General features: G+C 46.3%; 1 protein-coding gene across 3 annotated transcripts in view; it reads left to right on the plus strand.

Annotated features, from left to right (window-relative positions):
- The window catches only part of RALGAPB (Ral GTPase activating protein non-catalytic subunit beta), a 2,268,266-nt gene that overhangs the window by 963,789 nt on the left and 1,290,462 nt on the right, over nt 1–14,015 (plus strand). The window lies entirely within an intron of this gene.

Consider the following 14,015-nt stretch of genomic DNA (forward strand, 5'->3'; position numbering starts at 1 on the left):
CAGACCATGACATTCACTGCCCCTCTGGAGCCAGGGCTTCAAGCCCTAATTCCCTGTCGACTGGCCTGCTATTGCTCTCCAGCCATGACTGGCACCAACCTGAAGCTTCAGAATCAACATCAAGCCTGTCTCAGACATTGAGTCTGGGCCCTAAAGCAAAACCCTCATCAGCATCTACAGCATCTTCAATGTCAACCGACATAGTAATGCCAAAGGATACTTGCAGTGTTGGAGCCGAAACATCCATTGGTACCTAAAGCTGTATCAGCAACCAAAATAATCTCGAAGCAGACATTGGAGTCGAAGCATCACCAGTGGGCAAGCGCACTTCAGAGCCCAAACAAGAATCGGGCTCCAAGACTGCTTAGAAGCTGAGACGAGCGCAGCTCAGTCAGCCCTCTACAGCAGACTCTTAGGTGCAGCAACCTATCCTGGAACAGCTGCAGGAGGAGATAAATTCTCTGCAAAGACGCCTGGGAATTGATCCTCATATGGGGAAAATCATTACTAAGCCTCAACTTGAGGTCATGCAGACTCTTCCTCGAAAGAAAACTCATTTTTGAGAAATAGCTAACAATGGAAATGCCACCACCCAATCAGAAGAAGAGACAAGAGTACAAGCACCCTACTACTGCCCTCTGCTCGGACTCCTCTTCCTCCTACACCTTCACCACCACCTCTTTTGCCTCCACCACAACCCCAATCATCACAGGAGTCGTACCATTCATACTACGGGAAGCGTAGGCCACGTCCTTTAGATTTTGAGTATGTTCCCTATCCATAAGATACGCAAAATGACCCATGGGAGGATTAGGAGGTAGTACTCCTGGGTCCCAATGACCCTGATTTGTACCCTGCGTAAACTTCTCCCCTTTATGATACCTCCTCGTATCACTTTGCTATCCAAAAGGCAGCGCTCTTCCATAAAGTAGAACTGCACTCAATACTAGAGGAGGAGGATTTCTTACTAGGAACCCTATCACACACACAGTGAGCCATCCGGTTTCTGCTTATGCTTATGGGCATGCAAAAACTAGCACATGAAGTATTTTAAGAGCCTATAAAGGCAAGGGTTATTACACCAAAGGTGGACAAGAAATACAAACCCTCGACTACTGACCCACCATATATTACTGGCCAGCTACCCCCTGACTCACTAGTAGTACTTGCTGCATGTAAAAGGGCAAATGCCTTGGGGACTGTAGATGCTCTTCCTCCAGATAAAGAAGTTAAAAAAATGATGCAGGGGGAAGGAGGGTTGCACCACAATCGGCAACCCATTGTCAAATTGCTGATTCTGTGGAATTCTTAGAATGATACAATCACCCTCAGTGAGATGAGATGGAGCTCATAAAGCATTTCCCAGAGCAATACAAGCAGAGGGTGCAAGAATTAGTTTCAGATGGCCAGACAATGTCAAATACATCTATTTGGTGTGCCCAAGATGCAGTGGACAATGCCGCAAGGGGAATGAATTCAAGCATCCTCATTAGAAGGCATGCTTGGTTTAGAATCCCTGGATTTAAGCCAGAGGTTGAACAGCATCTGAACCACCTGCCGTTTGATGGAGAGCATCTTTTTGAGCAGCAGTTTGATCAAACTCTTGAAAAGATTAAAAAAAACGCAGACACAGCCAAGACGATGGGAGCATTGCTATATCTATCCCCTAAAATCAGTATTCGTTGCCCATAGTATCGTAGGGGCTCCACCACATCCCCATACATCTGTGACAACAGCAGCCCAGCCTACCAGAGAATACCTTAGGGGGGTCAAATAGTTAGAGTAACAACAAGAGGCAAGGGAGGAGTGGCTAAATCAGCCACCCAACCAAGCAGTAACTCCCTTTCACTCGACCATTCAACACCTGTTAGGGGAAATCTGCAGGGCTTCTTCCCAAAATGGCGCAACATCACATCAGACCCATGAGTCTTAGATATTGAGGAGCACAGGTATTACCTAGAGCTCATTGCACCACCACCAAACATACCACCACAACCACACTCCTTTTTCCACCAAATCTACAACTTCTCAAAGAGGAAGTGAAAGATCTACTACAGAAAGAACCAATAAAGGCGGTGCCACGCCACCACCAAAACACAGGGGTGTACTCACTGTATTTTCTAATCCTCAAAAAGGATGGTTCGCTCAGGCCCATACTAAACCTGCAGCCTCTCTGAAAATACATCAGGTCAGAGCATTTCCATATGTCACACCCCAAGATGCACAGGCTTCAACACCCACACTAACTGACCTTGTACTCTTAGCTGGTGCTCTTCAGATGCTTGCTTGCTCTCTTCATGTATACAGTTGTGCATGAATGCAGACCCAGTACATAGTCTACTGTGTACTGTTTAGGCTGTTTGAGAGGTTTTGTGAGAAAGTGCCCTCTTTCTGCATGGTTGCCCCCTCACTTTTTGCTGAACTGCTAATGGGCTTTGACTGAGTGTACCCTGGGCTCCTGCCAATCAGGCACCCAGGGCCTATGTTCTTTCCCTAAAACTGCATTGAAAACAAAACCCAATTGGCATCTCGGTGTGGACTTGATACCACGGACTCACTGGGTAGGGCGATTGCAACGACAGTGGCGGTTCGCCGCCACGCCTGGCTGAGGTCCGCCAACTTTTCGGGGGATGTCCAGGCCACCCTTATGGACATGCCTTTTGATGGCCGTTGCCTCTGTGGTGACAAGGCGGACTGTGCGCTGGAGCGTTTCAAGGACTCCAGGGCTACGGCCAAGTCCTTGGGCCTCGGCCAACGCCAGCAAACCTCCACTTTTCGTCCCTTTCGTTGTCAAGGAAGGGGTGCCCCCACACGTCCAGCTGGCCACAGGCTGCAGAATCAACCTCAGCGCGGGTGTGGTAACCGCCGTGGCGGTGCCGGGGGACAATGGCATGGTCAGTCCACATCCGCCCCTGCAGCATCTGCCTCCAAGCCCTCCTAGTCCGAGCTTTCAGGCCCATTCGACGCCAGTGGGGGGCAGGGTTCACCATCACCTCCTCCACTGGCGTACCATCACATCGGACAGGTGGGTGCTGCAAATCATCCGAAGGGGCTACTCCCTCCCCTTCGAGGTGACCCCTCCAGCCATGCCACTGCAGTGCCACCGCATGTCAGGGGATCACTTGCAACTTCTGCAGGAGGAAGTTATGGCCCTCTTGGCCTAGGGGGCCATCAAGGGCGTTCCTGGGCAAGAAGTAGGACGTGGTTGCTACTCCCACTACTTTCTGGTTCCCAAGCAGGGCAAAGGAGGTCTACGCCCTATCTTGGACCTCCGGAGCGTCAACGGCTTACTCCGGAAGGAAAAGTTCAAGGTGCTGACTTTAGCTCAGGTCCTAGATGCCCTGGACCCTGGCGACTGGATGGTAGCGTTGGAATTTCAGGACGCATATTTTCATATCCCCTTCCTGCCGGCCCACCGGCGTTACCTGCGGTTCGCGGTAGGCCACGAGCACTTTCAGTTTACCGTGCTCCCCTTTGGCCTTACCAGCGCCCCTCGGGTGTTCACGAAAGTGATGGTGGTGGTCGCAGCTCATCTGCGCAGATCAGGGGTCTCAGTCTTCCCCTCTCTTGATGACTGGCTGTTGAAGGCGGGCTCGCCCCAGGCTGTCGTCCGCCACCTCCAGACTACGGCCGAATTCCTGCACCTGCTGGGGTTCTCCATCAATGTGCCGAAGTCACACCTGTGCCCCTCTCAGAAGCTCCTCTTCATCGGAGCGATTCTGGACTCGCCATATATTACCAAGGTTGCCAATTCAATAGCCAAAGGTGCGAGAATCCCTAAGTCCTGGAAGGGGGCGGAGATACTACCAATTTATAAAAAAGGCAATAGGTCTATTCCAGGTAACTACCGCCCGATCAGTCTCCTCGACTCTATACAAAAAATCATCGCGCGTATGGTTTTGGGCAGGGTCCAAGGCTGGATCGAATCAGAGGACATACTATCTCCTATGCAGGCGGGCTTCAGATCGGGAACGAGTACCATCGACCAGGTGTTCAGATTTTGTCTGATCTACTGGAAGGTGGTCCAGCTCGGTGGTGGTACCATCTTTGCAGCGTTCATTGATCTGAAGTCCGCCTTCGATCTAGTCCCGAGGGACAAACTGGGGGGAGTCTTGAGGAAATTAGGAATACCAAATGAGCTACTTGACTTAATAATCAAACTGCATGAGGACAATTATGCGAGGGTGAGGTGGGGAGGTCAGGGACAAGTGACTGAACCCTTTTCGGTAACTCGAGGTGTCCGCCAGGGGTGTGTCCTAGCGCCAACACTTTTTCTATTGTTTATTGACCAAGTGGTCAAATTCTTTGTAGATACTCCAACGGACGCTCCAATGTTGGCAGGTCAACGGTTTCCAATGCTCATCTTTGCCGACGACACCCTACTCCTCTCTAGAACACGCTGTGGATTACAGCGGGCTTTGGACCGCTTTGAGGAGTTCTGTGCCATTAATGACCTCAAGGTAAACGTGAGCAAAACCAAGTTTATGGTCCTAACAAGGAACCGCCCTGTCCGGAGTTCAGTTAGTATGGGTGGAGTTAATTTGGATCAAGTGGAGACCATGACATACCTGGGGGTCACTCTAGATAGTCGTTTGCGATGGAAAGCTCAAGTCGGTGCACAACATCTTAAGCTCGCCCGACTTACAGGTTGCCTACTAAGTGAGCAAAAAAAATCCATCACTAAGCGGGTTATCCCAGCCCTTAAGATCTACGACGCCAAGATTAATCCAGCAATCTTATATGGTGCAGATCTCTGGGGCTACATGGACCTTTCAGGTCTGTTTAAAATCCAGTGTACATTTTTTGGGAATTTAGTAGGTTTGCCACAGTCGTCACCTTCTATTCCCCTCTGTCTAGATTTGGGATGTCCCCCAATTAATGAGATGGCCAGATTCAGACTGGTGGCCTTTTGGAGGCGTCTATAGACCTCCCCCGATCTCACTCTATTTGCAAAAGAGGTAGCAGAAGTCAGGTTAATTAGGGGTTCGGGGAAAATCCCTTGGCTCCATATGGTTAAAACCATTTTGGGAGACATGGGGTTAGATCAGTTATGGATATCCCCCTCTACCAGTACCTTTCCTTCCAAACAAGAATTTAAAGAATTGTATTGGGCCACGCTTCGCCAGATCAGAGTTAATGCTTCCAGCTCTACCGGCCTCACGGGTAGGTTTCTGACCTTTAAGTTGGATCCATCCCGAGAATATTACTGGGACATCATTTTGAAACCGCTGGATAAGAAACTCTACCACCAGTTTCGGGTAGGAGCATTGCCGCTGAACACCTTTATAAAAAACTGGTCTATTGGTGCCACGGATCTCTGTAGATGGTGCCCATGCCACAAGGAAACAGTAGGTCACTTCTTGTTTGCTTGCCCTAGTTACTCAGCTCCGCGAACCAAATGGTTAAAACCATTGTTCCAGTACCTGCCCTTTAGGAAATCTGCAGAGGCCATTTGGGCATTAAAAACTAACACCTCTGAGGTATTTGTAGTGAGCTTAGCCAAATACCTGGGGTGGGTCTGGATAATCAGGTCAAAACATAAGATTAATCCCTGATATTGTCTGTTAATGCACCCTTCAATATGCAGTTTGCTTCTTGTTCCTGTAAATGACTGCATCCTATGTATTTTTATACATGGTTTAACTTTTCTTTTACTATATATTGATGTTTGGAATTTAATTGCCAATTTTAGTATGCCTGTCTCAGGTTTGTCTTTCAAGCTGTTTAATACTATTTTAAAATCAATCTAGCTTAGTATTGTATAGTTTATTCTTATTCTGTTACTGATTGTTTGATTTTTCCCGGTTTTGTTTTGTTTATATAAATGAACTTAGCTATTGCCGTAGTGGTATTTTAAATCCAAAACTGTATAGGATTAGTTAAAACTATGAAATTCATTTGGAATTGAAGTTTGATGTAATCTTATTTACTACTATTATTGTGTGTTACTATGTGTCTTTTATGATTTTTTTTAAATCGAAATAAAGACTTTAAAACCTGAACCTGAAACCTGACTCGGCGCAGTTTCGGGTTTATCCTCCCGAACAGCGGGTTCGGGATATTCAGGCTCTGATTCCGATCTTTCAGCCTTTATCCCGAGTCTCGGTCAGGTTGACGCTGAGGCTTCTGGGGCTGATGGCCTCCTGCATCCTTCTGGTGCATCACGCCAGGTTGCGTATACGAGCTCTGCAGTGGAACCTGATGTTCCAGAGGGCCCAGAATCAGGGCAACCTGTCCAACCACGTCCTGATCTCGGAGGGCACTGCGAGACAGTTGCAGTGGTGGCTCACGGACCGCGATTGGGTCAGCGGCAGATCCCTCTCCCTACCCCAACCGTAGCACGTAGTTGTGACAGATGCATTCCTCCGGGTGCTGGGGGGGCCACATGGGAGAGGCGGAGATCAGACGCCTCTGGTCTCCGGCGGAGTCCTGGCTCCATATCAACCTTCTGGAGCTGGGGGCGATCCGGCTTGCACTGACAGCATTCCTTCCCTCTGTCCGGGAAGTGTAGTCCAGGTGTTCACGGACAACACCACCGCCATGTGGTACTCCAACAAGCATGGCGGGGTGGGGTCGTGGACCCTTTGTCAGGAGGCTCTGCGCCTCTGGCAATGGCTGGAACACCAGGGCGTCACCCTGGTGATTCAACACCTGGCAGGTTCCCTGAACGCCAGGGCGGACAAACTCAGCCGCCGGTGAATGATGGATCACGAATGGCGTCTGAACTCTGACCTCTTTCAGCAGTGGGGAGAGCCTTGGTTAGATCTATTCGCCACCGAAGAGAACGCGCAATGTCATCAGTTTTGCACGTTTGAATTTCCAAGGCAGCACTCTCTCAGAGACGCTTTTCGTTGCGAGTGGAGTTGCGGTCTGTTGTACGCCTTTCCACCTATACCACTTCTGCCCCGAGTGCTGAAGAAGATCAGGCGCGACCGGGCCCAAGTCATCCTTGTGGCTCCGGACTGGGCACGAAGATACTGGTATCCTGAGCTACTCAGCATGTCAGTCGATCCCCCGATTCGTCTGCCTCTTCAGGAGGACCTTCTGTTGCAGCAGCAGGGGACGGTCCTCCACTCGAACCTGTCCAGTCTCCACCTCCATGCGTGGAGATTGAGCGGCGACAGTTGAGGCCATTTGACTTACCTCCTGAAGTCTGTAACGTGATTCTGGCAGCCAGGCGGCCCTCCACAAAATCTGTATACACCTGCAGGTGGAACACATTTATGGCATGGTGCACAGCAAAGGCTGTGGATCCACTCTCTGCCCCCCATTCAGAGGATCTCCTCTTTCTTCTTTTTCTTGCCCAGCAGGGCTCTGCTCCGGGCACTGTCAAAGGCAGCCTCTCTGCCATTTCAGCCTTCTTGAGGCTTCCTGATCAGCCTTCTCTTTTCAAGTCCCCTGTTGTAAATAGATTCTTGAAAGGCATCACACACATGTTTTCTCCTGTTCCTTTTGTGATGCCTCGGTGGGACTTGAACCTTGTTCTAACCTATTTGATGTGTGCTCCTTTCGAGCCACTTCACAATTGCCCTCTTCATCTTCTGACTCTTAAGACTGCATTCCTGGTTGCCATCACCTCTGCCAGAAGAGTGACTGAGCTCCAGGCTCTATCTTCTAAGCCTCCTTTCCTCTCTGTCCATCCGGACAAAGTTGTCTTGAGGACTCGTCCTTCTTTCCTGCCCAAGGTGGTTACGGCCTTTCATATTGGGCAGTCCATCAACTTGCCCACCTTCTTTCCGCCTCCGCATCCCTCGAATGAGGAAGAGAGGCTCCACCGTCTGGACCCAAAACGTGCACTCTCGTTCTATCTAGACCGCACCCGCCAGTTCTGGGTGGACAACCAGCTGTTTGTTGGTTACGTGGGCGCTAAGAAGGGACAGGCGGTGCACAAGCAGACCATCTCTTGGTGGGTCGTGTTGTGCATCAAGGTCTGTTACTCCTTTGCGAAAAAGGAGCCTCCTGTGGGGCTGAGGGCCCATTCCATTCGGGCAACGGCGGCTACTACTGCCCCGGGTCGTTGAGTCTCCTTACAGGACATCTGTCAGGCAGCTACGTGGGCCTTGCTGCACACGGTTGCTAGACACTACTGCCTGGACAGCCAAGTCCGGAGAGATGGCTTTTTCGGCCGTTCCGTTCTCCAGGACTTTCTGGTGTGATCTTGGTTCGCAGACCCACCACCAGGGTCGGTATTGCTGGGGTATCTATTCTAAGGTAAGGAATCTTAACACTAACCTGTTTCTTTCAGATGCACAAGTTACTTCCCTTCGGTAACGATATATCTGTAAGAAACAGTAATTACTGTTAGATTCCTTATCGCCCGACCCATCCTCCCCGTTCTGCGAACCGATATCTAGGGTTAAGGTATTTCCCTTTGAGGGCCCTAGTTTCATGGCACCAGTGTTGGTCTCTGGCATGGCTCTGCGTTCCTGGTGCAGAAAGCTATGTACAAGAACTGACGTCAGCACGCGAGGGCGGCGTCTAAGTACTCAGACGACGTCATTCCGGCGACCACGCTGACGGACGTGGAGCCGCAGACGATGCCTACCGACCTGCTAGGGTACTGCTACGCAAAACTTTCCGGATCCAGTCTGACGCCTGGGGATATTCTAAGGTAAGGAATCTTAACACTAACTACTGTTTCTTACAGATATATCGTTACCGAAGGTAAGTAACTTGTGCACCTTGACCCACTTGCCTTCAACACCCTCCTCTGGTCCTGGGGGTGCAGGCCTCCAGAGCACTGCAAGAGGTGTTTATGGTTTTAAAAGCTAGCATTCCTGTCCTCTATTCACTCCTGGGACTTGGGTCATTTGTCCAACTAGCTGCTTTCGCAGTAACATCCCATGTGTGTCCTTTGACCCTGGTTTTGGGTGCTAGCCTGCACCTTCAACTTCCCCAGTAGGGGTCATCTCATCTTCTAAATGAAGTGTGAAAGTAGCATCCACTGTTCCTACATATGTATTAGTGCCCCAACCCGACATCTCCAGAGGTGTGCTGGCCATTTGAGGACATGGAACTAGCCGAACATATTCACCATGTTCGGAAGATGATTCTGATGGTGGGCTACAGCAGGGGGATGTGAGGCGGTGGGAGGTGAGTTTGATGTATTAGCCTCCACTGTATACATGCCCTGTACCTTTGCAATGTCTAAACTTGCTTGCACCTCTTGGTAGGGGGGTGGAGGAGCCAAAGGAGGGGAATATGAGATCTAATGATGTTTTCATTTTTTCTAGTTTCTTCCCATTGTATTTACTTTGTAAGAAGGTAGCTTTGTGTTTTTAAGATGTATTATCGAACTAGCCCTTTTCAGGCCAGGCATGTGCAAGTTTTGATGTTGCCTTATGACACACTTTACCATATTTCTCTATTCTGGCCTTGTTGCCAGGGAACACCTTCACCATGTGTTCTAAAGGGGTCCCCATTATTTATTCAGTGTACTTGGCCTCGTTTCAACTTATACTCAGGCCTAACTTGTTCCTACCATAAATATTCAGTCTTCCTAATGATATTGCTTATTCAAAATGTTATTGTACTTTCTAATGTATACCCTTATCTACTTAATGGGGTATTTCCTGACTTCACATAAATAATTTTTGGGCCATGAAGGTGGATATCAGACATGCTTATCCCTAACCTTTGTAGAACTTCATTTATACATATGTTTTGGGCTGGAGCATTTATAGGTGGCCTAAGTGGATTACCTGATTTTTAAAAATATATATATTTTTATTATTTTCTCAACAAAACAATTGCAGTTTGTCAAGGATAGCTGTACATTCAGGAGCACATTATGGAAATAAACCATTTTCCGGAGACTACCTCTTGCTTCCGGTTGTACATTAGAAATGTATTAAAATGCTGCCCATGCTAATTGTCACCGCCTAAAACAGCATAACACCAATCCGAGTCGCTGGGGATAACATCCCCATCTATGTCATACAGTTGTAGCTATCCACTTATCATCAAATCAAATAACACAAAGTGTAATCCCATTCCCTCCCACTTATCCCTCCCCCCTCCCCAATGGCGTAACAACTATTTATAAGCAATAATAACAAATCATAATAAACAGTTGTCCAGACAACCATTCTGCCCTGTCAGGGGTAATTGCATGAGTAGAAGCAGTGCAGCCGTCCTCTTAAGGAGGCATAATCCCTCAAGGTGGAGTGTCCAACCCCGACATGCTTGAATCTTCATCGGTGTCAGAGTATGGTGCCCTCAATAAGTGTACTAGTGCCTCCCAAGCCCTTGCCAGCTCCAGCGCCCTATCGCTTTTAGCGCATGTTGCTAGCTGCAGACACTGTGTTCCCCCGCATTCCGCCCATTTAAGAAATTCAGTTCGCCATCTCTGGAAAACTAGGACCCTTCTTGGACTTCCAGTGGACTGTTATTTCTCTCATTGCCAATAAAAGCCCCAAGTCTATAAATGTACTAGTTATCTTATTCCGAGAGGTATGGGGAAACCAGTGCAGCAAACAACGGCCTATAGTGGCTTCGATGTCCCTGTATGTAACAGCCCGCAGAAGAGAGACCACCTCCTCCCAGAATGTACCAAGCTGGGGACAATTCCACAGCATGTTGCAGAAATCCGCTCCTACCATACTGCAGCGCGGGCACATAGCCGAAGTCACATTAAAATACTTATTAATTTGTGGAATATTACCTGATATAGACACAATAATGTTATTGTGAATATAGAAAACTATTTGTGGAGCCTGTTATTCATATCTAAATTCCACACTGGGAGGTCCCTAATAAATGCATATAGTAAAAGATCTAACACCAGGTATTCATCTGGAAAATATATTAGGTGATCACAGGAAGGGTGCCTGTGGTTTGACTGAAAAGTGGCTATTATTTCAATATAATCTGTTGTTGACCCTACAATGGTATCAGTGCCACCCATAAACAATAAACCTAAATATTTACATAAAGGACTATTCACTTTGAGCCCTGCCCTGTCCTGCGTGTTAGTTAAAATGTTTCCCCACTTCCAATGTCTTTTAGGTTTTCTTCAACTATGTCAAAAATATTAACTATATCTTGATATACCTCTTCTTTGTCTATATTGTTGGTATAGAGGGCTCTGGGGTATTTTGTGGCCTATATTTAAGTATCTGTCCTTGGTGATTATGATATATTATCCTCAGGCCACTCTCCTCACTACTCATAGAGGTAGTAGGTCAATTCCTTGTGGGTCTTTCTGGGTGGTGACTCACCAGTGGTTAACGACCGCAACAGGCTTTGTAGATTTTTAAGCCAAATCCACTATTCTAAGTGTGCTAAGATCAAGTACGGAATCACCTGTGACGTAGTAAGGTACAATCCTATCTAAACTGTCTGACAACTCGTCTACTGTCTTTTTATCCTGAAAATATTTATCTAGATCCCCATCTGTACTATTTGATAGTTCTTTTGGGATCATGAGAGTAATAGTAGTATCAGCGTTTGTTACGGGATTCATGAGACTACTACACTACTTCAACACTGTAATATGGAGGACAATGTCCTTGTATTCAATTCTTTGAAAGGCTCTTTTTGGTAATCTGACAGGGTTACTTCCACCACATAAATGTATGTTGTCCAGAGACCTATTGGTGATGTGCTGTCAATACCTAGACGCTCATACATTTCTGACATTTAAGGATTAAACTGTATTGGTAGTAATGGTCTACTAGGGTCAGTGCCGTTAGAAAGGGTCACAGAGAGACCGTTATAAAAATGGATAATTAAATCAGGAATTTGTTGTGATTGGCTACCTGTGTACCCTTGAGACATTTGTCTAAGTAAAATACTTTCCTAGAGTTCTACAACATAACCCTAAAAGTACAACATGACCTATGTCTGTAGCCACTTCTCTTCAGATATATGTAGACATATTTATCTATTCTAAATTACATACTAGGGCAAAATACTTCTACTACTGGTCACTTCTCCCAGATTCATAAGGAGATTAACTTTTCACTGCTTGCAACTACGAACTGTGACTTTCAGACTTGGGAGTCTGACTTGAGTGTTCTGCCCATACTCAGTATAAAGTTACAGTGAACACCAGGTTTCCACCTGTTCCTTTACCACAACGTCCGAATGTACGCTGGCTGTCCAGCCTCAAGTCCTACTCTTCCCCTGACCACTTTTTACTACCTTTAGCCAGGTCCCCTAGTATCTTGCGAACTTACCACAGGGGTCCTTTTCTATTGGATCAATACACAACCAGGCATGCATATTTCAACATATAGATAATAACATATAAAAAATTCTACTGTCAACAATATTTGTAAAATAAAAGTTTGCACTGTTCTCACCTTTAATGATGCCAACTCCCGAGTCCTACCCCTCCCAGGGAAATGTGAAGACTTTGAAAAACCAGTGTCTTTCTACCTTCTTTTTAACAGCAGAGAATCATTCCAAGAGGACAGGTGGTATTCTGAATGTGGCAGCAGGCGAGAAAAAGAGGAACTGCTGGCTGGCTTGTCAATATGTTAGAGGGAAAAATCTCTGTTTAAAGAAAGAGCAAGAAAGACAAGTTAACAATATAGAATGCATTAATCAGCTGGAGAGATCATCCAGGCTCAACCGAGACTGAAATCTGATGGCCAACGTACGGTTCAAAAACAGTGGCCTATATATTCTAAAACCGCAACTGAAAACTTTTTACGAAAATAGTATGTGCGTCACAAATGTATAAGATTAAATCAGCAGATACAAGAATTTCTTGGAAACAAGGAGCATATAGATGTGGGCCACATGGCCCTCGCCAGCTTACCTCTGATAATGTATTCTACTGCAAAAGTATTCATTTTATTATTTAATTTTAGTATTTTTATTATGATGGAGGAGGAGCATCTACATGCAACTGTAGAACATTCTCTTCTGCTAAAGGACTGTTTTTTATATTTCATGGTGTGAATTGTAATCAACAAGCATACACAATTTCGAGAATCGTATATAATAAAACACTTGTGCTGTATGTTTGTGCTTCTCATCAATAATGCTATGCGCCGTAAGCAAGTATCTTAGAAAATGTTTTAATGCTGCAAATGTTTAAATATTAGATAAACTGTTATTAAATCTTACTGTACCGTGCCAACCTAGAATACCAATTTGCCATACCTAACTTATACTACTTTGCAAATACTATCTCAAGATCCACTCCTCTCCAACAAGGAGATCCACAGGTCTTCATCCTTTCCCTAATGCTCTTCAACTTATGGAATCTCTGGCCACTCTCCTCATTAATTCTGAGATCTCCTTCCACTTAAACGCTGACGATATGCAACCGCTCTTGCAAAAATCCTAATGATCTACAATAATGGATGACTATATGTCATCTCAAAATGGATCCCCCAAAACTGAGTTCCTACTGATATCCCTTCAACAAAGTAGTAAACAAACATGATTAAATATAACAAACATTATAGACTGTAATTCAGCCAATAGTGAAATACCTCTGTTACAGCCTTAATGAGGACTTGAAGTGCTGATCATCAAATCAGACTCCTCAGGAAAAGTGAATTCCCTTACTCCAACTGAAGATTTCAAATTTACAGTGCTGTCACTAGTTCCTGCAAGTCTCTGCTACTGAAATTACCTGCCCATACCCACAATCCTCCTAGCCCTGCTAAGAGCAGTCTCAGCGACAACTTAGCTGGTATATGGTTCTACAAGATGACCACATCTTCAGCACAAGCTAACATATATAATGCAAAAGGCACTACATGGAGAGATGCTAAACTATCTAGGCCTAAAACTCATTATCTTAGGTGGAGCCCCTGGATCCGAAGCTTGCACTTGCATAGACTGTAAACTGACAGCCTCATTTTTTAGTTTTGCAGATAGGTATTTACTACGTCTGGGTTCTCCGGCCCAGTGGACAACACTAGCATTAGTAGGAAGTGTCATTACAGCAGTTCCTGTCATTGCATCACAAGTTTGATGGATGGCTACACTGTTTTCTTTTTTCTTTTCCAAAACAAAAACCCAAAGTGTGATTTTGTTTTGGATAATTAAAAAAT

Source organism: Lissotriton helveticus, chromosome 7, assembly GCF_964261635.1.
Source record: "Lissotriton helveticus chromosome 7, aLisHel1.1, whole genome shotgun sequence".
In the NCBI taxonomy this organism is placed as follows: domain Eukaryota; kingdom Metazoa; phylum Chordata; class Amphibia; order Caudata; family Salamandridae; genus Lissotriton; species Lissotriton helveticus.